The following is a 25,398-nucleotide window of genomic DNA, read 5'->3' on the forward strand; positions in this document are numbered from 1 at the left end:
CTTATTTCAATAAATTTAATTAATTTACTTAATCAACCATGGTATCTCAGTGATCTCCCTCTATCAAATTCCTCTTTTACCAATAACTCCAGACTTTATTTCGTACTCCTGGTAGCATTTAGTCACATCATCACAGCATATCCATCTAAATCAATCATTTACTGAGTTTAAAAAAGGTACAAATATTTTGAAGTGAGTAATGTTCCTCTGCTCAAAAGAGAAATTATAAATTCTAAAAAAAAACCAACCTGATTTGCCTCTTCTTCATGCATAGTATTTCTCATCTCTGTTGTCAATATTTTCCAGCTCTCTAGAGAGACAAAATCATTGTAATATACAATATAGACTTTTTAAGTCAGTTACCATTTCACAGCAAGGCCTTGTTCCAAACCTCAGGCAACAGCTATGCATAATAGTTCATGTTTTTGCTAACAAAAATTCTTGCAGTTAGCACAAGATAAATCTGCCAGGGCAAGGGATTTTACAAGTGGTGACCCACATCACAAATCTATACGTTCAGTATTCCATCTTTCAACAGGCTTGGAACTGAATTATATATAAATCAGATGTCCAGTCAAACTTCAATGAGTGCAGTCAAAATATTAATCACAGACAGTTTCTGTCTGATAAGCAAATTTCCCAAATCACATCTTCATTCACTAGGAGTTTACATTTCTTAGAAATTATATTTATGGTAGGCGAACATAATAGACTCCTTGATTAACCGCAGTGCATGCTTTTTGTCTAGTTAGATTTGGAGAGTTTAAGGGTGACTGTCTGGGATTCTCCGATATGTCATATTCCAGTGTCTGATTTCTACTGACCTAACTGATCTTTTAAATTTAAAAGTGTTTATTACTAAATCTCTTGATTTTTTTAAACAGTGTGAGCATTTTAATTTCATATGACTGTGTTGCTTCTTTCCAGAGATTCATTAAATCACAAATACAATCAGTTTTTATTTAGGTTTTATTTAAAAAAAAACAACAAGATGGATACATCTCAACTGGTATTTCACAGACAAGGTGGGGGGCAGGAGGGAGAACACATGTTAAAACCAAAGCAGATTCTTTGCTGGTTTACAATTTTCTTCTTAACAGCACCTGAAACTAGAAGGTTGAAGTCATCAACACAGAACTTCAAAGCTATGTATCACCATTGCTATAACCCACCCCACTTATGTTGCTTAAAGGTTGGACTGAAAACAAACAAACGAAAAAGGTTCTACCTAGCTCTTACAAGCATTTACCTTCACATGTCTTTTCATGCCATAAAAAAATCTCCTCTTTTTTGGTTGCTGCCAACAAGTAACCTCTTATGCAAATGAAGAATTGGAATATTCATGTCGGAGACTGAAAGAAAACGGGTATTGCAGGAAGAAATAGTGTTTGAGCATGATACAATAACTGATTATTTGCATGAAGATTCATGAATAACAATCCACATCATAGACAGAGCATACACAGTGTATAGAAAATTCATTTCTGGATTATGAAAAAAATGCATACTTTTCCCAAAAGTTGATGTAATTAGTTAATAATTGCTTGGATAGTCAAACTCATGCAACTATTACCTCTACCTAAATTCTTTCCAACATAATTTCCTTGACAGTTAGTTTCATAATTTCTCATTTCAAAATTGAAATGGAACATACTTGACTGACCAAGACATTATCAAAAATGAGGCCATTGTTTGAAATGTTAAGTGAACGAGAAGCTATGAATTAACAAAAGGCTTTTACCCTCCTAAAAATTATAAATTTCATTACTAGCCAAACAACAAATTCATTATGTGAAAAAAAATGTTTAAGATTATTTGTAAATTTATTTACTTATTTACTTAGAAAAGCTCCTAAATTAGATGTATCAAAAGGACTGATCAAAACTCTAAAATTACAAAATTTATCTTTAATACACTTATCCAAATAAAGCAATTTAGAAAGACTGAAGAAAAAACTTCTTCTGTCAAAAATTAGAGACGTAAAATTCTTTATTGAGATTTTGTTTTTCCAGCTTATGAAATTTAACATGCTAGGAAGCATTTAAAGCATCACATTTGTGGACAGGATCTTAGACATTTGAACTGTCTAAGGCACCATGACAATGGTCTGGTCTGAACAGCAAGAGCATCTGCTCCCTGACCTACTTCTGCTATTATAACTGCTATGCAAAAATGTCCTCCAACACACAAAAATGAAATTCAGGCATTTTTAGTCAGCACAAAAAATCTCCAAAGGCTAACATCTGGCAAAATGACAGGGCTTTTCAGGGAAAAATTTGTATGGATATTTTTGGTTGGGTTTGTTGCCATTACTGGGGTTTTTTTTGGTTTTGTTTTTTTTTCTAAGAATTCTCCAGAAAAACAAGAAGTCCATATCAGTTGTCTTCTTCAGTATCATATTTTGTGAAAGATTGTGAAGTGCTAGTATCTCACTACAAGAAAGCATGTTGTCATGGGGTGACTTTACCTTTAAGGTGGTTTTGAGAGCTAAGGAAGTTGAAGTTGCTGGGGACTGATGGGAGTCTTTTCTCCTGACCAATTATCGGTCATTACTGGGAATTGACAGCAGCTTTGACCATTGAAAAGTGGGATCAACTTGTGAACACCACCTTAAGATGTAAAGTCAGAGCTCTCTTGTTCTTTTTGTTTCCTGGCTGTGAAAAGTGACAGAGCTCTGGCCCCCTGTTCCCCTCCCTAGGCCATGTGGCCCTGATGGGGCTGGGCTGTGCCCAGCGGCTTCCGGCCGGGAGATGGGGCCTGCGGGGCTTGCCCCGGGCTCTGGCCGGGCCAGGCCGGTCCCTGGCTCAGCTGCAGTGACAGAATTTACCAGAAATTGCTGAGTAAAGAAAGAAAAAAAAAAAAGCTCTAGACCTGTGGCAAGCTGAGACAGCAACTACGCTCTCTAGAGCAGCCATGAGGAATTTTCCATCACAGACAACTCCAGCTCTTGCTCCAGCAGAGATCACAGAACCATCTACAAAGCCTGGGCAAGATTTTAACCTTTTCATTACCCAGATGAGACTTGCAGATTAATCCTTTTATCCAGAGAGAGGAAAAGAGAGTGATCAACATGTAAAGAGATATTATAAACTGTCAGAGACAGTAAAGAAAAAGAAGTTTCAGAAAAGGTAGAGAATAAGGAGATGCTTTTATGAGCTGAAATACCTTTCTGTTGAGACTATGGAAATGGACAATAAGGTCTTGAAAAAACTCCTTTAATTCATGACAGTATATAGGGAGGAATGGAGTGTTCAAAGTGTAAATTTTAAGTAAAAAGTAGAGTAATTGTGATACAGTGAAGTGCTGGAACAGTGAAGCGAAGATTTGAAGCCTTGGGGGGCAATAAGAAAACTGTTTTCTAGTGAAGCTCACAGAGACAGATGAAGAAAACATTTGCCTTTGAATAACTCATCCTTAAAATGACATCCCTAGACTCATGGTCCATAACACACCTCAGAGTGAGGTGAAATGGAAGGGGTGAGCTTTGATAACAGCATTTCTGGGCAGCTGACATCAGGGCAATAGAAAACTATAACAAGTAGTTTTCTTGTGAGAAACTCCATAGATTAACAGAAAGAGACTTCTGTTTCTCTACAAAGACTGGTGAAAAGACTATAGTAGGAATTGGGACTGTTTTAACCACCAAAGTTCCAAAGTTTTTGTCTCTGTTGTCATGTGAACAAGGGAATGGTGGGTAGTAAGGGATAAAAAGGGTTTTTTCTGGAAGTTTATTCTGGTGTTCTTAATATTATAGTTTGTTAATAAACTTTCTTTATTCCTTTTAAGTTTTAAGCCTGTTTTGTTCTTGTTCTAATCCATACCTCACAACAAGAAATAAGTAATTTTTTAGTTACTGGTTTAAAACCACGACACATGTGTAGTGAGAAAATGGAGAAAGATCAGCATTTATCGCTCTATTTTTGAACGAAGCAGTTTTCTCTCTTTCATTAGGAACATGCCTATACTCAGGTTAATAGTGTTAGGAATGCTACTAGTAGAAAGTTGTTTCAGTTGAGCAACTTAGTAATTCCACATCAGAATACTCAAATTGCAGCTTGAAACAGCAGCTCACCTCTCCCACAGGGCTGTTGCTACCATGGAAGTGTCTCTTCTGCTGGTTCTCTGGCTAATAGATATTTACATGATTGATCTGAAGTAACATAATAAATCAGGAGTCCATGTACCTACCAATAGACGAGCACCTCTTCAGTAAATAAAAGTTTTGATTCAGGGACTTCCCACATATGTTGTACCTGAAACAATGTTCTCTCTTACAACAGGTACAATGTTCTGTGCAATTCACTGACAAAGTGAAACAAGGAAGAAACCCATCCAGACAGTTTTTAATTGGTAGGAAAGGGTAACTGAGGTAGTAGAAATCTAGTCTAGATGTAGATAGCCACTGGATTTATTTCTCTAAACCTATTAATGGTTGTTGTGGCAGAGAAAAGAAGGAGGTGTAAGTTTGTGTTTACATTAAGTAGTGACCTTAGCTGTTACAGCATCCTGCCACGTGAAACTGGAATTCCAAAATAAAACTTATATAACCTAAGTATTTGTTTAAGAAAAATTCTTTTTTCCCTAGGAATATTAAATATATTTCATATCTCTACATGCTATTTTATTTTTTTAATCTTTATTTGATAATTTAGTTGCTTTTTTCATCACTTACATGCTACTCACGCATACATTTACACTTTGGGCAAACATTCTGTCGAGTTTCTCATTTTATAATGGATTAGTGTACCAAGAAACTTGGAGTACAGATGTTCATTTACTTCTTTAGACAACAATAGATATAGTGCTATAAATCAGTAATGTTGGATATATTCTATATCCTGATCTACTGAAAATGAAAAGCAGTTAGGAAATTGTTATAATTTATGTGTTTACTTCCACCTCTGAACAGTCATTGTAACCTACCAGAATGAGGTCAGAATTTGAAATTACTGTGTTCTTTGCCATTTAGTTTATATATGTGATTTGAATTCCTGATACTTCAATAAGAACAAACCACCAGGTCAAGATTTTTCTTACGTTATAAAATAAACACTGCTGAAATGAGAATTTACCAATTACTGCAGAATGGAGCAATAAATATTATTTGGATTAAGACTAGCACCTGAATCATCTACTGAATTACAACTAAGTCAAGATGAGAAAAAGTCTCTTGCAAAAACATTTTCTTTAGACTGATTATTCAGTACAAAAACATCCATGCACAATTGCAGATCTTCTCTAAACCACCCAAGCATCAATACATAACACAAACAGGTAAAGAAAACATAAAATTGCATATAGATTTGTTAAAAAACGAAGAAGCTGCATATACTAGCACAGCTCTCTTCACAGTTGCTGGACAGGCAAGAGTACCTATCTAAACTCACCACTACACACTGCCTTCCATTGCATCAGCAAGTAAAATTACTAAAGTAGGAATCATATAATAGCTTGGATTAGAAGGGGCCTTAAACACCCCCTATTTCCAATCCCCTTGCCATGGACAGGGACACCTTCCACTAGACTATATTGGTCAAAACTCTATCCAACCTGGCCTTGAATACTCCCAGGGATGGAACATCCACAACTTAACTGGTCAATCTATTCCAGTACCTCACCATCCTCACAGTAAAGAATTATTTTTTCCTTCTAATATAAACTGACTGTCTTTCAGTTTGAAACCATTCCCCTTTGTCCTTTCACTACTCAACCTTATAAAATATCTATCCATCTTTTTTGTAGGTTCCCCTCAGGTACTGGAAGGCCATAATTACACCACCCACAAGCCTTCTCTTTTCCAGGCTAAACCATCCCAATTCTCTTAGCTTTTCCTTACAGGAGGGATTTTCCATCTGTCTAACAGTCTTGGTGGCCTCCTGTGGACTTGTCCCAATAGATCCAGTGCTGGAGCTCCCAGAGCTGGATACAGCACTACAGATGGGCTCTCAACAGAGCAGAGGGGCACAATCCCCTCCTTCACCCTGCTGGTCACTCTCCTTTGGATGAAGCCCAGGACAGGATCTTCCTGGCTTTCTCTGCTGTGAGTGCATATGGCTGGGTTATCTCATCCACCAGCATTCCCAAACCCTTCTCATCAGGGCTGTCTTGATTTGCTCATCCCCCAGCTTGAGTTGACATTGGAGGCTGCCCTAACCCAGGTGCAGCCCCGTGTACTTGGTCTTGTTAAACTTCATGGAATCACCAAGGGCCCGCTTCTTGGGCTTGTCCACCTCCCCCTGGGTGCCTCAGGTGCATTAAATGAATCACTCCAAACTTGCTGAGGCTGTGCCTGATCACTTTGTCATTGTCTGTGTCATTAATGTTGATATTAAATAATCCAATACAGAATCCTGAGGGACAGCATTTGTCACTGATGTCCACTGAGACTTTGAACCATTGACTTCCATCCTCTGGATGAGACAATCCAACCAATTCCATATCTATCAAACAGTCCACCCATCAAATTCATCTCCAATTTAGAGAAAAGGTTATTCTGGGGGTTCATGTAAAAGGCTTTACAGATAAATTACTTTAACAGTCCTTCTCATGTCCACTGATGTAGTCAACCTATCATAGATGGCCACTAGGTTTCTCCATTCTGCCCTTTTTGCAAGGGTTTTGTAAAATGAGGCAGTGTCACAAACTGAGACATTTCTCTTGAGAAACTTCATTTCATGGGATGGGTGCATGAAGAACCAACCCACCAGGGGTGGTAACTTGTCAGTCTGGTTTCACGGTCTCATGACCATCTCACAAATGCTGGAGTTTCCTCACTAGCTCACCTTTATTGGGGTGAGCTAAGCTCAAGCACAGAGATAACTCTTCCAAAATAGCTATCATAGAAGGTCATCCTTAAACTTATTCTAACTTACGCAGGCACTAACAAGCCATGTCTCATTATTGCTAGGCATATTTAGTCATAAGTGTCAAACTGTCACAAGAATTCCACAGTAAACCCTTACTGCCACTGCTAAGTAACTGTAGATTCAGGCTCACACAGCAGCAACAACTACTGTGTAAGTATTTCTATTAGTGAAAACACTGCATGCAAGTCACTGGAAATTATTATTGAAGAAAGTCTTTCTACAAATATTTTTTTGTTCTCTAGCACAGCTGCCAATGCTGATATATTACCTTTTCTTTCCTTCTTATTACATATAATTTTAAAACACAAAACTGCAGATGACCTATTATAAAACTATTATGTTTACCTGCAGACATCGCTTCACTTAGAAAGCAAACCTACTGAAGTACCATGGAGGGTCAAGTCCCTCTGGAATATCTTCTGTTCTTTTTCTGAGCCAAACCTGTGTTGATTTACCTCAGAAATTAATAAGTATGCATTGCATAATACAAACCTTCCTAGAAAAGACTTAGCTTCCTTGTTACAAGTGCTGGAAACGTGAATAAGACAAAGGAAAAAGACAACACTACAGAAGAACTCATGATCAAATTGCTTTTAGCTCTGTCTGAGGTCTGGTGACAGGGTTTTGTTTATGAGTATTAACAAAACTTTTCATAAGTGGTCAATAAAGGCCCTACTTGGAACCCCCTGGCACTGAGTTTCAGTTTGCTGAAACTAAATACTGACTCCATATATATGATGTTAGTGGAAGACAGACTTTAAAGGCAAGGAGTGGGGTTAAAAGCCAAGTGCTTTAGAAGTGGATAAATTCATGGTCTGGAAGCACCATGAAGACATTTAGAAAGAGGCAAGCCAACAGCTTGCAGCATGTCAATGCTATCTAAAATGTCCATGAACCTGACTTTTTCTGTTCAAGTAGGCATGAACATCTCATTTCCCACTAAAAGAAAAATAAATTTGCTTAACTTACCTCTGCCCAATAACTGTGTTTGGACAGTTACTATGCAAGAAAAATAGTTAGTAAAAGAATCACACTCAAGCTAAAACTACTATAATAATTTCTGTGCCTATGCAGTGTAACAGTGATTAGCAAGAAAAGTATGTGCAAAATTGTCTCATATATTTCCGTGTTCAAATACTGTGACTGAAATAAGGTCTGAGCTATACAGCAAACAACAAAATGTGCCTGCTGATTTGCTGAATACGTGTTACAGTGCCCTGAGCAAAATACAATAATTATAGCAACAGACATAGACAGAAATCTCACAAGAGTTTGGCAAAAAAGGATTCTTAAAAAACTTCATTCTACTATTCCTTTATGCTTAACTTTTTTTTCAAAGTCATTTTATGTCAGGAGATTTCCAGCCTTAGTGGTAAGCAAACTAAAGGAGAAAATCTTCACCACATTTTCATACCCAAGTACCAGAGACTAATGAAGACACGATCATTGGAAGAGATAGGGTGACCCAGGAGCCAGGGGAAACACTTACTGATAGGGATCTCAACAACAGGACACAGTCCCACACCAGGTGACAGTAACAAGGTATATCTTCACCCCTAGACATGACAAAGGAGCGCTCCAGCCAGTCTCAGGGGCTGTGCAACAGAGTCCTGACAGGAATAGCAGTAGACATGGACAAAGACAGGACTGGAGAAAAGCCACCAAGGTTCACTGAGGAGTCAGAGCTGGAGACAAGGCTGTAACAAAGATCCAAATGCATTCAAGAGACAGGGCTACTCTCCAAACAGATACAAGGCCCAGAGAGGAGACAAAACTGGTACACTACATAGATTTGAAGTCTGTCTGGGAAACCCAGGCGGTGTGGGAGACCTGAGTCCAAAGAAAGCTCATATTAGGCCCAGATATCTTGGTCTGAGTTCAAAGGGCCGTCCTTGGACAGGGCAGGGGGCACATAAGGCCATTAGGGCAATAAAGGCATCACATCTGACAGTGATTATGAGCAGAGTCAGAATCTTCAAAAACAGCTCTTCTCTTGTCAACAAAGAATTAATGGATTCATAAAAGGATAAGGATTTCATCCTGGTTAAATGTGCAGCTCTAATTGTGGTCAGAGCAGCTTTTATATGTGCATATGAAAATTGCACTAGTATGAGAATAATATGGCACAGTTGGGATGAATTTTTATCAAAATGCCATGAGGCACATCCTTTATCCCAGGCACCTGCTGGGTCCTTTGCCTGTCTTTTTAGCACACTGACTGGTAAAAGCACAGCAAGTACTGTGGCTGCTCTATAGCTGTTGCAAGCTGGCTTGCAGCTAACAGAGCTAAAAGTCTGTTCAGTTCCTCTGCTACCCCTTAGCTGAGACAGCAGCTGAATCTTTCTCCCTTACATAGCTGATGGTTTTTACAAAGTTTGTGATAATTTGGTGTCTTTGAAACTGGCCCTTGGAGATAAAACAAGCGGGGGCTAATATGACAGCATGATTGAACAGGTCTTGTTTCCTTAAAAACCAACTGAAAACACATGAGCCATGAAACAGGAAGCGAACATAAAATATTTCAGCCTAAAAACTTCAGTCTGTCAATGCCTTAAAGAATTAGAGTTTACACTATTAAGGAAAGTATTGCGCAATATCTCCTCTCTCCTATCTTATCAACTCCAGTATTTTCTTAAAGTTATTGAAATGAAAAAAATACATAAGTATGGATAAAGCATTAAATCAATACATTATAATTAGGTTAATATAGTATAATAAGATTAATTTCACTATATACTGTAACACAGGAATTCTGTGTTAACCACCATTAATATAGAAGTGTGCAATGAAAAGCAAGCCTTTACATTCTGTTTTACATGGAGTGTATAAGAGATGCGGTACTGAATAAAACTAAGAGGATAAATGATATAATGACTAATAAAAATATTAGTGATTCCAAATGAAGAAGTATAAAACATAAAATATTACTGTTTTGTGTCCTAGATTGTGTTTCCATTTTGAAGTTGATTCTCCTTGATCTTTGACTGCTGTATGTTTTAGATTTTTTTCAGCTTTTCTTTCACAATCACTTTCCTTATTCACCTACAGGAAAGAAGTTGTGCAAAGACCTGTTTAACTTAGGCTGATGAGGAAGTAAGTGCACATTTTTCATATGGTATCAAAATATTATCACATAATTATGGTCAAAATTTACATCTGTAAAGACTTTACAATATTTTCTGCATGTTTAATATAATTTTTTTTTCAAAAAGGTAATATTGTATTAGATAAGAAAAATAGCAAAGCTTGCTAAAGTAGTGTTAGAAATCTGATTTACACTACAACAAATCGAAGAAATATATTTTTAGTTTCTCTGCATCCTCAACTATCCAACTGATTTCACTCCATTAATCATTTTACGCATGTTACTCTTACTATTTTAATATTTGAAAGAACCTCCAATGAATTTATTGTGAGAAGACCATGTTCTCAGAAATCTCAGTGAAGAATTCTCACAGAATTCATTAGAATACACTAAAATAGTCTCACAAAATAACTTCCAAAAGATCATGCTTTTCCAAATAGCTGATGACACAATTTACCAAACCGAAGAAAAATGTGGGTTATTTATTGAATGCCACTATAAGCAGTCAGTTAAGGGCACCATAAATTGAATGGTCAATGTAGCTCACACAAGATGCTGTAGGAACAGCTATTGCACATCGTTTTTACCCAAATGGCCCTCTGAAGCCCTCTGCAGTCATTGGTAGGAATAAGGCATCCACCTTGTCTCAGAAAGGTATTGTGAGTACAGATTGCTGCTGCACAGCACTGCACCCATGCACACAAGCATGCACATGAACACAGAACTAGTCTGTCTTTTTTAATGGTAATACCGAACAATTAAAATGCTTTTATATAATAGCATGGAAGTTATTTTGGAGAGTCAATTCTATTTTTTTCACAGAGAACAAAACTAAATAGTTTGCAAAACTGTGCTGACCATGATTGCAATATCTAATATCTATTTTAAAGGGTCAAACATTATTGATATTTATTTTTGCATTTATACTGATAATATCTAGCTGAACAAGACTTTAGTCTCCTGGGGAGCTGAGGACCAGAGCAACCAGGTTTCTCTTCACTGCTGTTATTTTAAGAAAGCCTAATGTTAGGCTTGAGGTTTTCATTTAGTGTTCCTTTGTATTATGTTAAGATTTTCATACTCTAAAAATAGTTTCTGCCATTTAGTAGAACACATTCTAATTTTTACCTCTGCTTCATCTCCATTTCCTCAATAACTAAACTCACACTTCATTTATAATTTATGCAAATATTTGGGTGATTTAGGTGGTTTCCCTTTCAAGGCCCCTTGATGTAAATTTTCTGAACTGTGCCCTCTGATGTGATCAGGTGAGCTAAGAAAAGACATATTCACCTCTTGGATTATGTTAACATAATCTCATGCTTTTGAAAACTCTAACCCTATGTAGCCATACAAGCATTTTGCATATTCAGACAGAGATTTTCTGCTTAAAACTGATTTAAGATGAGCCATGGAGAGATAAACACACACAGCATTAACTGGACCCCTCCAGGCTGCAACAGGGAGGACTCATAAGGGACAGTTTGTCTCAGATGACATTTAATTATAATAAGCAGAATCCAAGTCATTAGATCACACATCTGTATGTGTGTTTTTGAATGAAAACTATTAAGAGGGGAAAAAGATAAAATGAACATTCAGAGTTCTGTATAAAGTCACAGAAACAAAAATCTTGAACTGATACTTTAATTTCTCCTCTTAAAGCTGGTTATTCATGTAAAATATTGAGATAGCAATTTAGCATATAATTTAAAAAAAACAGTTCCTTTTCCCTCACTGTTACAAGGTTTTTTTTACTTTTTAAGGAATTTATCTAGATTGCCAACAACAGAGCCAGAAACTCTGAAATGAAGCACGGAATCCAAAGCATTTAGATCTTATGCTTCTCCATGTTCATCCATTATATAAAATATGAAGTGACACTGTGAGCCAGAAAAAAATAGTTCTGTCACCTTCTGCCCCACCGTGATTAGATCCCCAGGAGCCCTGCTGAGTCACTGTGCTTCCAAATCTACATAGGCAGAGCCTCAGACAGTGCCCCAGGGCAGGCAGCATCCTCTGCTTTAATTCCAGTCTTTTCCCTCTCTTTTGCATTTGTAGGTTCTTCCTATATTCCCTTCTTATATAGCTCAGGCCCAATACATTCATATTATAGTTTTTAAATATTTTGAAAACCCTTCCTCAATCTTTATCATAAATATATTAGATGGCTTACACCTGCCAAGTGCCAGCCAGAATCATGCTTTCTGTTTCAGCAGCAGCCATAAAACTAGAAGAAGGTACATTCTTACAGTCTGATAACTCTGACAACACATATCATGACAGTCGATGGCTCTTGAAGCAAAAATGCAAAAAAGAAATCAAGTTCCTATGTTCAAATAAAGAATAAGAAATTTTTATCACAGCATGACAAAAATATAAGCTATCCTTCTTCAGGGGAGGTGCCTACCAATTCTGAAGTAAATGCAGACTGTATAATATCAATTTCACCTAATAATTGTTAAAAATTAGTAGCATTAATGAAAGGTAATTGGACTGAAATATATTATTAAATACAGTTGTTTTCTTTTTAATAATTGATGTCTGAAAACACACTTGCAGTTTTAGAGCTATGATTTTCTCACATTGCCTAGCAACCTGTGCAAATATAGAACTGCAGATGCAAAACTACTGACCTTTCTTTCATGCCTGCTTTCCAGTGCTTATTTTTTCTATCCTACACAGCAACAGAGGAAAACCAGAAAAGAGATTGCAAACACTGAACATTTCAAATAACAAAATCATTAAAAAATCCTTTGCTTAACAGAAGAGCAAACTATTTTATTTAAGTAAGCCTAAAATATTATGTACTGGGTAGTCTCACCGATCTTTCATTGCAGAGAGAATGGTTATTCACCCTACAATATCTGTGGCTCTTAGGAAGAGTCAGCAGTGCCGATTTCTTTCCTAGTGCACATTATATAGCGTGGGGGAGGTTTCCTTTTAGACCAACACTATCCACTGAATCTATTTCTGCATTTAAGTGTACCTGCATTCAGCCTAAAGAGAGGGTTGAACTACTTGTTTCTTTTCTTAGTAAAGACAAACTTGGATTATTCAGCAAATGGGAGGAAGAGCACATTCAAAACATAACAGCATGTTAAAGAAAAACTGGGTAATAAAGACCACACCTTCTTCCCATAGTGCCAAAATACAATTTCCTTGATTACTTGAGAGTATGTCATGGGGAAGCATGCACAGTGATAGACCTGAGAGAGAGAACCTAATACTCCTCTAGTTGGGAGTGGAATGCTGAACAATAATATCTGTCATAGAAGACTAAATAAGCAACAACATTCATTTAGACGGGGCTAGGCTGCAATCAGTCTAAGAGGTGGAAATACCTCCTTGACATAAAACATAACATGAATGCTTCCCCTTTTACGGGGAAGCAGATTGAAAGAGAAAAAAAGATCTCAAAATATATATAAAAAAAAGAAAAATCGGTGTATTTGTAAATAACACAAAGCTTATGTCAATACATTTTCTCTGAAGTTGTTCCAATATGCTTGGGATGTACCTCCAGAAAGCACTCTACAAAGCAATCTCACTCCATACTGAAGTGGTGGTTTGGGTTAGGAGCAAATACTATTCACGTTTTCAAAAACCTTATAACTTTTTTTTCCAAGTATTAGACAGACTTTTAACCTCAAAACAGATTTAACAATCCATAGCAGGAGAAAACAGATGTGACTAGTATTTGGTGCAAAATTTGACTCATGTTTCTCATGATTCCTTCAGTTGTGCTTGCCAGTGTTCCCTACATTTGTGATACTGGTTTCATGCCAATTTTCAGTGTGTAGAGTTTCAGAAGCAAAGGTTTTTCAGAAGCCCATGGAGATTAAACCCATCATTCCACTACCTTACTCATTAGGTAAGCTATTCTTATGTTTTATTTTTCTCTTAGAAGACATTACAATACACTGCACAAGGACAGTACAAATTAAGTGAAACTAAGAAAAATGTTTCATACTTATAATTATCTTACAAAGAACATAATTAATTTCATAAATATCAAAGGTCATTGTAGGTTTCTGCTGTTGTTGCTGTCATAAATTAGGAAACCTCTTCAAAGATAATTGAGAGAAAAACTGACATTTATATTTACTTCATGCTATCTGTCTGAAAATAACTTAGATGTTCTAAATTGTTGGATTCTCCTTTTTTACCCCGATAAGATGACAGGTATTTTCAAGCCATGTCTTTTTAGAAAGGACAGTAAAAGAGGTAAACTGCCTAAAGGATAGTCAGAATTTAGGGAAATTTAGGGAACTACAGTGCTGTCGTTTTCCCCTATGAAGTATAACTGTTCTGCTTTCCTACCCAGCTCAGCTTGTTGTTGAAAGTTTTAGTCAGGCAAAAAAAAATTCCAATTAATTAAAGAATTAACAAGTGTGAAATAAATAAACACTTATTCATCTGAATAGTGTAAAATAACAAGAAAAAAAAAGTAATTATTTATGTTGAGTTATTTTATAATCTTATGCTTATGAAACCATTAAAGTCCAGGCTATAAAATTAAAAAATGGATTTCTTACCAAAAAAATGCATTATTATTTTAGGTAATAGTTTCACTGTCTAGAAAAGAATAACATTTTCTTCAGGAAGCATGGAAATAGAAAACTCAGGGTAAAACAAAATTTATTGTATTATAAAGGCACAATTCATCAAGATACAAAAATTTAAAAAATCACTTTGCTCTCTATTTTTCTAAATTTAAAGATCCATCCATTAAAGTTCCATGTTATAAAATTTTTTGGTTGTTTTCTTACACAATGCATGATTTAAATCAAGTAGAGGTATTTACATAATTTGGGGCATTCTTTGAGTCACAGATTTCTTAAGACAAATTGTGACCCTATCTGTGAAATATTACCTATCTCAGGTCTCAACTTCCTCTAAATTTCATATTTTAGATGTTATTTTAAGCCATGCTAAACACTGTCATCATCACTACAATATGAAACAGTGGAGTTTAGTCTTCTCCATTTATCTTCATTTTAGTTAACTGGAGATTTTCAACACCTCAGAAAGTCAAGGCATTTGTATCTAAAGACACTACTAAAAGAAATAATAAAAGAATGAAAATGAGTAGGAGGAGAGAAAAAAAGAATTCTAATTTTGCTGATGCTTCTTTCTTTTAAATTAATCACTTTAAAACATTTTGACAACCATGTTCGGGTAGTTCTATTCTTTTGTAGAAAAAACTTTATTAAAATTCATGATTTTTCTCTTCTGCATTCAATTCCAAGCTTGTTAGCTATGTACAGTTACTTATAATTAACTACATACAGTTAATAATCAAGTTCTTAAATTAAAGGTGTTTGAGTTTCTGAAGATTGGATCTTGGTTTTGACAATAACTTTTTTTATGCACAAACACATCCAGAGTTTTTGAGCAAGTTAGCTTCAGCCTTCACATTCTCATTCTCACATGAAGAGTACAATTTAGTGGCATATGACACAAGCATTACCATGCAATTTAAAAACAGGTTTGGCAATATATTTTGCAGAGAAGAGCAATTACCACACCATTTTGTGAAAAATATCAGTTTCCTGATGTTTGAATGACTCTAAATTTTCTAAAATCAGCTACAAGATTTTTCAAGCCAATACACAGAAAATAAAGCAAAGTTATCTGATATAGATCAGCAACAGACTCATCATATTTTTAAAATACATTTTTTCTATGCTATTTCATAAACAAATTTTTAAACCATGCTGGATAATTTTCACAATTTACCTATCTTTTAAACATGCTTATTTCAAATAAGCAATTGAAGATTGCACAAGGCTTTATATACAATGAATGCAACCATCATGATTTGCATGTCTTTATGTGATTTTTCTGAAGAGAGATCAGGAATTTAGAAAATTTCCTATTGCTGTACTAGGTGTTGTTTTTTTTTACCAACTCTTCAGGAATTTCTACTTGAAATATACATATCCAGCTAAATGTATCTATCCAAATAAAAAGGATACAGAGGACAACAAACTTCCTCTGCTGAAATTTAAAGAGCAAGGTGTACAGTCTAATACTGTACTGCAAGAGAAAAACACAGTGACTGAGTGGTAGCTCTAAATCGTGCTTTATGGGTCTTCCAAAGAACTGAATACCTGTCGCCCTGAGAATCAGGCCTTTTGATATTGTTTTCATAATTTCTAGCCACTTTCCCAGGAAAGTGACTATAAACATAGGTGTTTATACATTCCATTAAAGATACACCTTTTGATGGACGTCTCTCACAACCAGTGCTATTGAGAAGGTGGTAACCTGACTATCCAATCCCTGGTCATTGTCAAAAACCTATAAATACTGAAAGGACAGAATAAACATTCTTCTTCTTTCATCACACTTTGAGCTGTGTCTGTGTGAATCATTTCATGTCCAACAGTGACAAATACCCACCCTTGATCCATGGCAATGTGCTAATGAACAGATGGCTGATATTATTTTGTAGGGAAGCAAACACATCCCTTGTAATCTCTGCATAGCTGATGGAAGTTTGACAGTTTCAAAAAGCTGGGAAAGAGGTGATATCATGGGTAATGGTAGCAAGTCTTTTAAATGTTTTTTTTTCCTTACCTCTACTGACATTATGGGATTTCAGAACAGTGGAGAAAAGTGAAATATTAAAAACTGAAAAGAAAGTGGAGAAAGCAAATATTAATTATCACTAAGGAAGTTTCATAGGTCTCCTCATTGTTGTTAAGATTTCATGAAAGCTGCCAGGAAGATTAAAAAACCTCAAGTTTTTGCATTTAGGAAAAATCCTTTATTAACAAAAGATGTTCATCAGCTGGCCACAAAACATTCTGGAAAAAGAGATAAAAGCATCCTATGTTTTATCTGCCACAAGAGCTCTTGATGATAAATTATATTATGGAAGTCTTTGCCAATATATGTCAAAACACCTCATTGAACTCTTTTTTTTTTTTTTTTTCCCAAGAATCCCTGGCTTTGGATAAACAAAATTGTAGCGGCACTGCCAGTCACCTGTCTTTCAGCAATCATATGTTTGCTTTTCACAGGGTAACATCTAAGGAAAGAAAAGTTGAGTTATATTTATTTTTTTAAATCATAAACAAAATTCAATAACTTCTATGTCAAGACAACTAACTTTATCCTCTTCAACTGATTGCTGCTGTTCTGAGATGCTGCATACACAAGTTACATCACTTAATGCACAGCAAACAATAGAACAAGGAAACCATGAAACCATGAAACATTGGACTAAACTTAAATGAATTGAATAGCAACCCCATTTTTAATATGATCTGCAATATAACTTCCTTTTACTTTGGAAAAATATATATAAACACTACAAACTTTTAAAGGAATTCTGTTCTTCCTGTATAACCACTTAACACATGCCATTAAAACTTCTCAGGGATATTTATTAGGAAGTGGTAGAAAATGTTAAAGATCCTCTGGTTTATAAGTACTGAAGCACTGGTTTGACAAAAGTAAGATTTCTTTAAGAATTTCCACCTTTGTGAATTGCTAAGGGATTTCATTTTAGATTGTCAAATCCAAGTTGTTACCCAGTTTTTATCTTACCACACTAGTTTGTATCTTACCACTGTAGTTTGTATCTTACCACAGTAGTTTGTCTAAGTAACTAAAACATGTTTCTTATTTCTTGATTAAATTATGCTTGAAGGCTTATTCTTTGCTCTAAAAATACATTTTAAAATTAAAATATCTAAAGTAATATTTTATTATAATTTGTATCTCATAATAAGATAATAAATTATAATAGTCCAAGTAATAGTCCAGTAGTGCAACGGGAAAGTTGCAGTGTTTTTTTATTTTGTTGTGATATTCTTCACTGTAACCACACAATAGACAGTTACATGACATCTCATCTAGAATTTTTCAGAGGAATAAGGTTATTTAAAAAGGAACCACATTTTCATAATAGCTTGCCTGAAAATTTTATCTCTTCTGTCAATATTTAGAGGTCTGCATCTCTAGACATGTCCATATCAAATTTAAAATGATAGATTATATACAAATTTCGTTCAATTGCTTCAAGATTCCTGGACATACTATTTCTTTTGTGTTCATGAAGATAATCTTTCTTAATATACCCCCAATGAACAACACTTAAGGTTCTGATGCAGACTTCACTGAGACTTTTTGTGTAGCACAAGGTTGGAACTGCTTCCTGGTAAGCCAAATTAAGAAATAACCAAACTGAGGAGTAATCTGTTTCTAATCTTTCCCCAATGCTCACTTGCCCTATTATCTGAGATGGAAGATAAGAAAATCTTCACAACTCACACACCTTGAATATTAAAAAAGTCATCTACTCCCTTTACAATATTTTACTTTCTTCCTCCCAATTTCTCTCCAAATTACCCACAAAGACTTCAATGTTGTCTTAAAGTCGACACTAAATAAGCATTTTATTATGCTTCACAGAGTAAGGAAGAACAGCTTGTTTGTTGTATTCACTTTCATTTTAGGTATGCTTACAAATAGCTTTTTGAAACTTTTGGAATTCCTAAGTATGGGAAATGTTACTTGAAGATATCTGAACTCTAAATTTTTAAGTGTCAAAATTTACAGTTAAAATCTAAAACATAGGTTAAATATAATAGATACACAGCTACACCAATACATTGAGTAGTGAAATACACTGCATGTTTTTTCTAGATCTATTTAAGTAGCAGAGGTCAAGGTGTTCTCCTCAGCTTTTAATTAGTATTTCTTTGGAAACCTTGAGACTGTTTCTTTGAGACTGGAAACCCTAGGCATGAGTCCAGAAAGACATGTTTTGCAATGTGAAGGAGAGAAGAAATGTAGAAAAAGTCACAATTGTTTTGGTAAAAAACTGAAACAATTAATACAGGAGCAAACTGAAATCAAAACAAAATGATATGCAGATCTGGGAATATTTTCCCCATTTCCATGCCAAGCTGAAATCCTGCCCATGCTACTCTGGAAGGAGCATGCAACAATACATAAGGTGTTAGTTTTATGAATAGGGCACAAGGCATCATTATATACTTTATCTAGATGAAGGGAAAGGCAGAATTTGAGTCATATGTCAAATGGTTCTACAGTTGATAAAGCAAAGAATTTGACCAAAAATTGAAAGAAACTTCAATGCACTTTATGTATTTTGGATTTTCTGTGCTTACACATTTCAGTCTAAAGACAATAATGATCTAACTACACTATCAGGTTTCACATAACAAGCGATCTCCTTTTCTATATTTAGATTTGAAGGCTTCATCTTAATGTTTCACTCCAGAAACCTCACAGGTCAGAAGATGCACTTGTAATGTACATCCCAATAACCTGCAAACCTCCTAAAGACATGAAAAGGAAGTCATAAGCTTGCAAGAACAAAAAAGAAATGTGGAATAGCAGGGAAATAAACAATAATATCAATAATCAAGAACTTTGAACATTTGAGAAATGGTATAGGAAAAAATTTGAAGGTAAAAACATTATTCAAACAGACACAAAACATTTAACACAAATTGAAACTCTTCCCTCAAGTAATGAAAAAAAAAATAATTCTCTTCAAGCAGCACAAACTCAATAAGAAATATCTCAAGACTTCTTCAGATGAGATCTTAAAAATTACCAGTGAAGCACTGCAAAACAATGGCTGCATTAGCATAGCATGAAAAAAAAACAACAGGTAGTAGCTGTCTCATGCAAATGCCTGCCAGCTGCTTTTGGCTTGTTCTGCCTAAGAAGCCTATTTCTGTCTAATACATAAATATATCTTTTAGAACAAGGAAAGTGGTAGGGAAAAAAAGGCTTCTATGCATATTCTGTCATGGCTTTCTGCCTTTTTTTTTACCTCCTTTTTGAGTAACTGGTCTCTTCAACAGAAGTTTAGATTTGCTTTTGATGAATGTATCTTTCCATATTTTTTCCTAGACTTCATTAAAGACTAAGTAATGAGATAATTGAGAGTGTTGAGATTAAAATTAGCATAAACAGTGTTTTTAAATAGTTATATAGCACTAGTTTCCAATCAGCTGTGCACAAATTCTTAATTTACTTGCTATTTACTCAGCTCTAGTCAATCACAAAAAAATTCTGATATATTTTTTATTCTTATACTGATTCTTATGATCTTTTTATCACCCCATTCTCACTTCTTAAAGTTCAAAGGCTGTAAAAGGGAAAAATCAAAAATGTCCAGACAGTCCAGCGTTCTTTATTCATCACAGTGAAAAAGTCAAAACAGGAACAGCAGTATAAAATTCTTCTTGTTTCATAACAATTTGAAGTTACTAATAATTGTATTTTGTGAGTTCAGACCAACGTAATCCTGCCATCAGAAAAAAATAATCTGTGTTTTTTTAAGTGACCTTAATTTAATTTTTGTTCTTGTATTACTAGTAAGCAATGTATTTTTTTGGAACATAAATTATCTGGTTTTGAGATCACAGTAGTTAAATCTATTTTTCTTTTCTTTGTGAGTTACCATATTGTAGTATATACTTTCTATCCAGTTGCTGTACATGTATTGTGACCAATACTAAATAAAATATTTTTCAAAGAGTAACTTCAGCTGTGACAATTGTTTTCAACATACTCATTGGAAACATTCGAACTGTAATCTCGAAGGATATTTTATATATTCGCCTTAAGGATGAAAGTTTAGGGCTTTTTTTTAGTGGGGTAATTAGGATTAGAGGAACCTCATGTATTATATTTTCTTTCTAACTCTGTGACTCCCATACATGAGCCAGAAGCCATCAAATGCTTTACAGCTGTGGGAAATGGAAAAAATAGAAACTTCCACAGACACTGAAGGGTTTGATTTGTAGCCTTGAAAAGAGCTTGGGTTAATGTAATGATAAAGGTACACAGACATTAAGTAGAAAAATTATAAACTTATGTTCCCATAGTTGCAAGTAAGAATATGCTTTAAGTTAAAAAAAAAACAAACCTGTATTGAGTAAGATGGTGAAGGGTTTTAGGCTGTAATAGTGTGATTTCATAGGGTAAGTTACGAATCTAGAGGTTATAATAAGAAGCATGTGTGTATGTGAGCTAACAGTCTATTGGCTGAAAGACAGATGCAGTGTGACAGAAATTAGCAAAGGTGATAGGTTATTAAGTAAAAACAAACTTGGTGTCAGCTGTCTATTGGAGCAAAATGTTATATATTGCTGTGTAACTGAGAAACTCGTGACTACCTTTGAGCTATGGCTGACTTGCTGCTCCTCAAAATCTCACACCTTTGAGACTGATGCCTTATCTGGTATATTTCAGCAATAAATCAAATTAATAGCACTGGTAATCCCATCCCTCATTATTTGAGGCCCAACATATAACTTTGATGTTTATTTTCAAATCTCACCAGACATGTGGTACAAAACTTAAGCATATAGTACACAAGCACAATGATGACTGCACATCAAAATCAGAAAAAAGTACCTTCTATCCCATCATTTAAGTAATGTTACTATCTTAATTTAAGATTATAAAACTATGTTAATTTCATTTTTCATATTTCAAATATTAATCTTGTTTTTTAAAAATAATCCAAGTTTCTTTTTTTTGTCTTGAAAATGCCCAAGACAGATTTGTAATCATTCCTTTTAGCTAAAAATACCATTTAACTTGCTCTTATGCAATTTCTGCCTGTAGCTCAAAAGTTGATGTGAATTACAAGCCATCTCCACTATGTTTATACACTTGAAAAAAATACATACTGTTCTTTTGCTTTCTGAACACAAACTTTCTGTGGACTTTCAATGACAATGGTCTCACACAGCTTCCTTCTCAGAATTTAATTCAAGACCTTCAAGACCCTTCAATAAAGAGTTTATGGCCAAGAACAAATGTCATGTAAAACCCGATGTCTGCGTTTGTTACAAATAAACACTAATCAAGTATATTAAAAATCATTAAATATATGTAGTTGAAGAAATGAAAATGCTGTTTGAATACTTACAGACTGGATAATGCATGTTCATATTTCCACCTTCCACTTCCACAGTGCATTAGCTTTGCATACTTTGTCTAGGTATTACATGACATAGATGTGACTTTCTGATACAAGATTATGGCTTTTACAGCAATGTAATCAGAAATACAAATTATGAAATGTGAAATCTAATTTCTTAATCAAGCTCCATACATCACGTAAGTTATTTCAATCCTGCTTTACTTGTTTTGTTACTTTTCTTACTGGAGAATCTCCTAAGAACACAAACTGAGTTATAACAGCTCCTATTACAATGGAGACCTCTGATTTCTCCTGAATACTCAAGGTACCAATGAACATTTCAGAAAATGATTGAATTTGGGACAGTAGATTGATTGTCAGAATTTCCACTGACAGTAATTTGGACTTCAAAATATTTGACTGTCTGTGTAGGTCCCTTTGAAACCTCATCTAGGCATGAAAAAACTCTATTATAAACCCATGATTCATCTTCCCTCCATCTGGATGTTCCGTCAGCACACAAAATTCTTCCATACCTTGACCACCAGATCTGTTCTCCCAGTGATGATGTATAAGGAAGACATAGAAACCAAGGCCATATTTCTCTCTATATATGAGCTTTCATAAAAGCAGATGACCTGAAAGGCATACTTTGCTTATATACCATGAAGATTGTGATGAAAATTGTGGAAAATTAACAGAAAAGGATAGCATCAGAAAGGGAACAGGAATTGTATATTTTCTATAGGTTCATTTCACATCTATTTATTTCTATAGATTCCCCTGTGATTACAATTGGTGCAAACACTTAAAATGCAGGAAGGATTCCATTAGTTTAATTCTTATTCCCTCACCTCTTTCAGTTCATCAAGAGTTATCAGACATCCCAGAATCAACAAAAAATACTTGATCTGGAATGAGGAATTTAGGTCTCTTTCCTAAACTTCCTACAGTGAAACAAATCAAACCATGGCAAGATGTGTGCTTTTGCAGGAGTTTTGGCAGGCTATTTTAAGTCCCTAAAGCTGAAAACAGTACGCTCCTTGAAAGGTTGGCTTGAAGGACAGTGAACCAGTTACAGCAGGAAAAATATTCATTCAAAAGACCTGGGGCACAAGCATTCTGGAATGGGGTTACAACCTTCACACCAAATCACACGCTGAATTACTTTGCTTGCAGTTTAACTGCATGCAACTCTGTTAGTAGCACATAAATGACAAAATGACTCAGCTGAAAGAAGGGTTGGAATTTAACATCTTTCTCCACTTTAGAAGGATTGCATATTGAGTGCCTAGAGATCTAATATCTTCTTTCTGACCCAGAAAATAAAAAGTCTTTTGTTGTATTTATCATCTACTATCTGTAAATATTAAAGGCAAAGCTGACACATAGTCATAACTAAGTCAAACTTCAGAGTATATGGTCCTTCAAGAAATGTGTAAAGAATTTCATGATTTTATAGTACTTAAATTAAGCTGTTATCTTACACTAGAATTAAAAATTAAGTTTGGGGAATAACATACAGACTTAAAATTCAATGCAAATGAGTTAAAAGAACCATTTAGAACCTTTAAAATTTTGAACTATACAGTGGAAATTTATCTGGAAATCTAGAAGTCTTTTTGCTGTGGCCTGCTTTGGCCCTGATGCTCCAGAATAGAAAGGATATTAGAGGAAATGAGAGAAAACTATGTTCTCTATTACACTGGCACTACACAAGCCATGAAGACTAAGCAGAATAATATTAATAACATAAAGAAATCCCATTAAGGATTTATTTTTACATTAGAATCATAGTTACAGCTTTGTGTGAAGCACAGACATTAAGGTTTCATGAAAACTAGAAAGGAGATTGATTGCAGCCTACATATTTTGTTTTAACACAGTAAGCCTTTTGTCAACATTTGCCAGTTATAATACACCGAGATTTGAATTACATAATAGCATGTTCTGCTTTGTTCCAATTGTTGAAACAGAATGAAATCACTACATCTATATTATTTCACATTCAGTAGTGTTTTAGAATGGAATTAATAAGCTTATATCCTAATTCATCAAAAATGGGAATTGGAAGGGGGAGAGAAGAGGAAGGGAGCAGAGACAAGGAAAACAAAACAGTTCACTGGTTTGAGCCTGAAGGCTTACATGCCTCATCACTCAAGGGAGTTCTCTTGAGTGAGCAGCCAAAAAATTGCTTCCCTCTACATTATGCAGTTCTGACGCAGGGATCTGAAGACACCATGCCTGAGTAGCACAGATATCAGCCTTTTCTGCCATCTGCCCCACAGTGGGAATACCAGATGAAATCAGAACGGTTTACTAAGTGAGCATAGTGAAAGGCAGCTCCCTACTGCTGATTAACTGTGGAAAGATCTTTGAAGTTGTGTATTAGCCATTAAGCAGAAAGTCAAATAGACTGCACTTCTAAAGCCAGAAAAATTAATAAATACAGTGAAAATAGTTCCACAATAAAGTAAACTTCTTCCCTCTCATTATTTGATGAAAATTAGTTAAAAGTAAGAGTGATTACAGGAGACTTAGAAATAATCGTGGGAGTAATTTTTTTGTTAATGAAAAATTATACAAATTCACCATGACACTTCTTTTCTTTGATGGAAAATAACTGATCCCTACCAAATCTAGAGACTCAAGTGCTCCTAAGCCTCAGGCCATATGCTGATTCAAGCTTTAGCTGATGAAAATCAGTAGAGTTAATCTAATCCTCAGCATAGCAGATTAAACCTTTTCAAACACAGGTGAGGCAGCTAGAAGATTAATATAATACATAATTCTGCAGATTCTTCCAAATCAGGTGGAATTGTTTGGCATCAATCAGTATAGTTTGCAACCAATTTCTACCAAATATGAAAGCAGTCAGCATTTACAATTTAATAGTTGATATCCTTGTGTCTCTGGCCTCTAGCACATTATGCAAGACCAATATGGATAGCAAAAGTGAATATTTAAAATCATGAATGTCTCAAAAGTCATAGAGTCATAGATATATGAGATGTAATAGGAAATGTTTTTAATTGGACATAGGAGTCCAGTTCAGATTTTCAATTTGTAGTATGAAATGTCTGAGTTCTAAAGCTGAAAGCCTGAACACTAAAAGTGACTTTTCCAGCTGCAGCTTCTGAGAGGAAGATGTGAGATGAGCTCTTCCTAGTAGTCTGAAACTGACACATTTAGCTAATAAACTCCTGAAGCAAGACTTCTTCAGGACTAGAAGACTCAAAATCTGAAGCTTACCACTTGCAAACCTGCAAGTTATATTCACAGAAATTAAACTCACTGAATGTTGTTCTGCACTTCTTTTGTGTACTTGCAGAAGTTACTTGCAATTCATATTAGCTTTACAGCAAACATTGGAAATTTCTTAACTATAAACTATGAGAGAGCACAAGTAGAGAAAAAAAAAACTTTTGTTTCATGAAAAATGGGAAAAACTTCATTACAAGACTCAAGTGATTTAGCATAAAAGCGTGTTGCTAATATTGTCCAATTTCAGCTTCATG

This window comes from Parus major, chromosome 2, assembly GCF_001522545.3.
Source record: "Parus major isolate Abel chromosome 2, Parus_major1.1, whole genome shotgun sequence".
Taxonomy (NCBI): Eukaryota; Metazoa; Chordata; class Aves; order Passeriformes; family Paridae; genus Parus; species Parus major.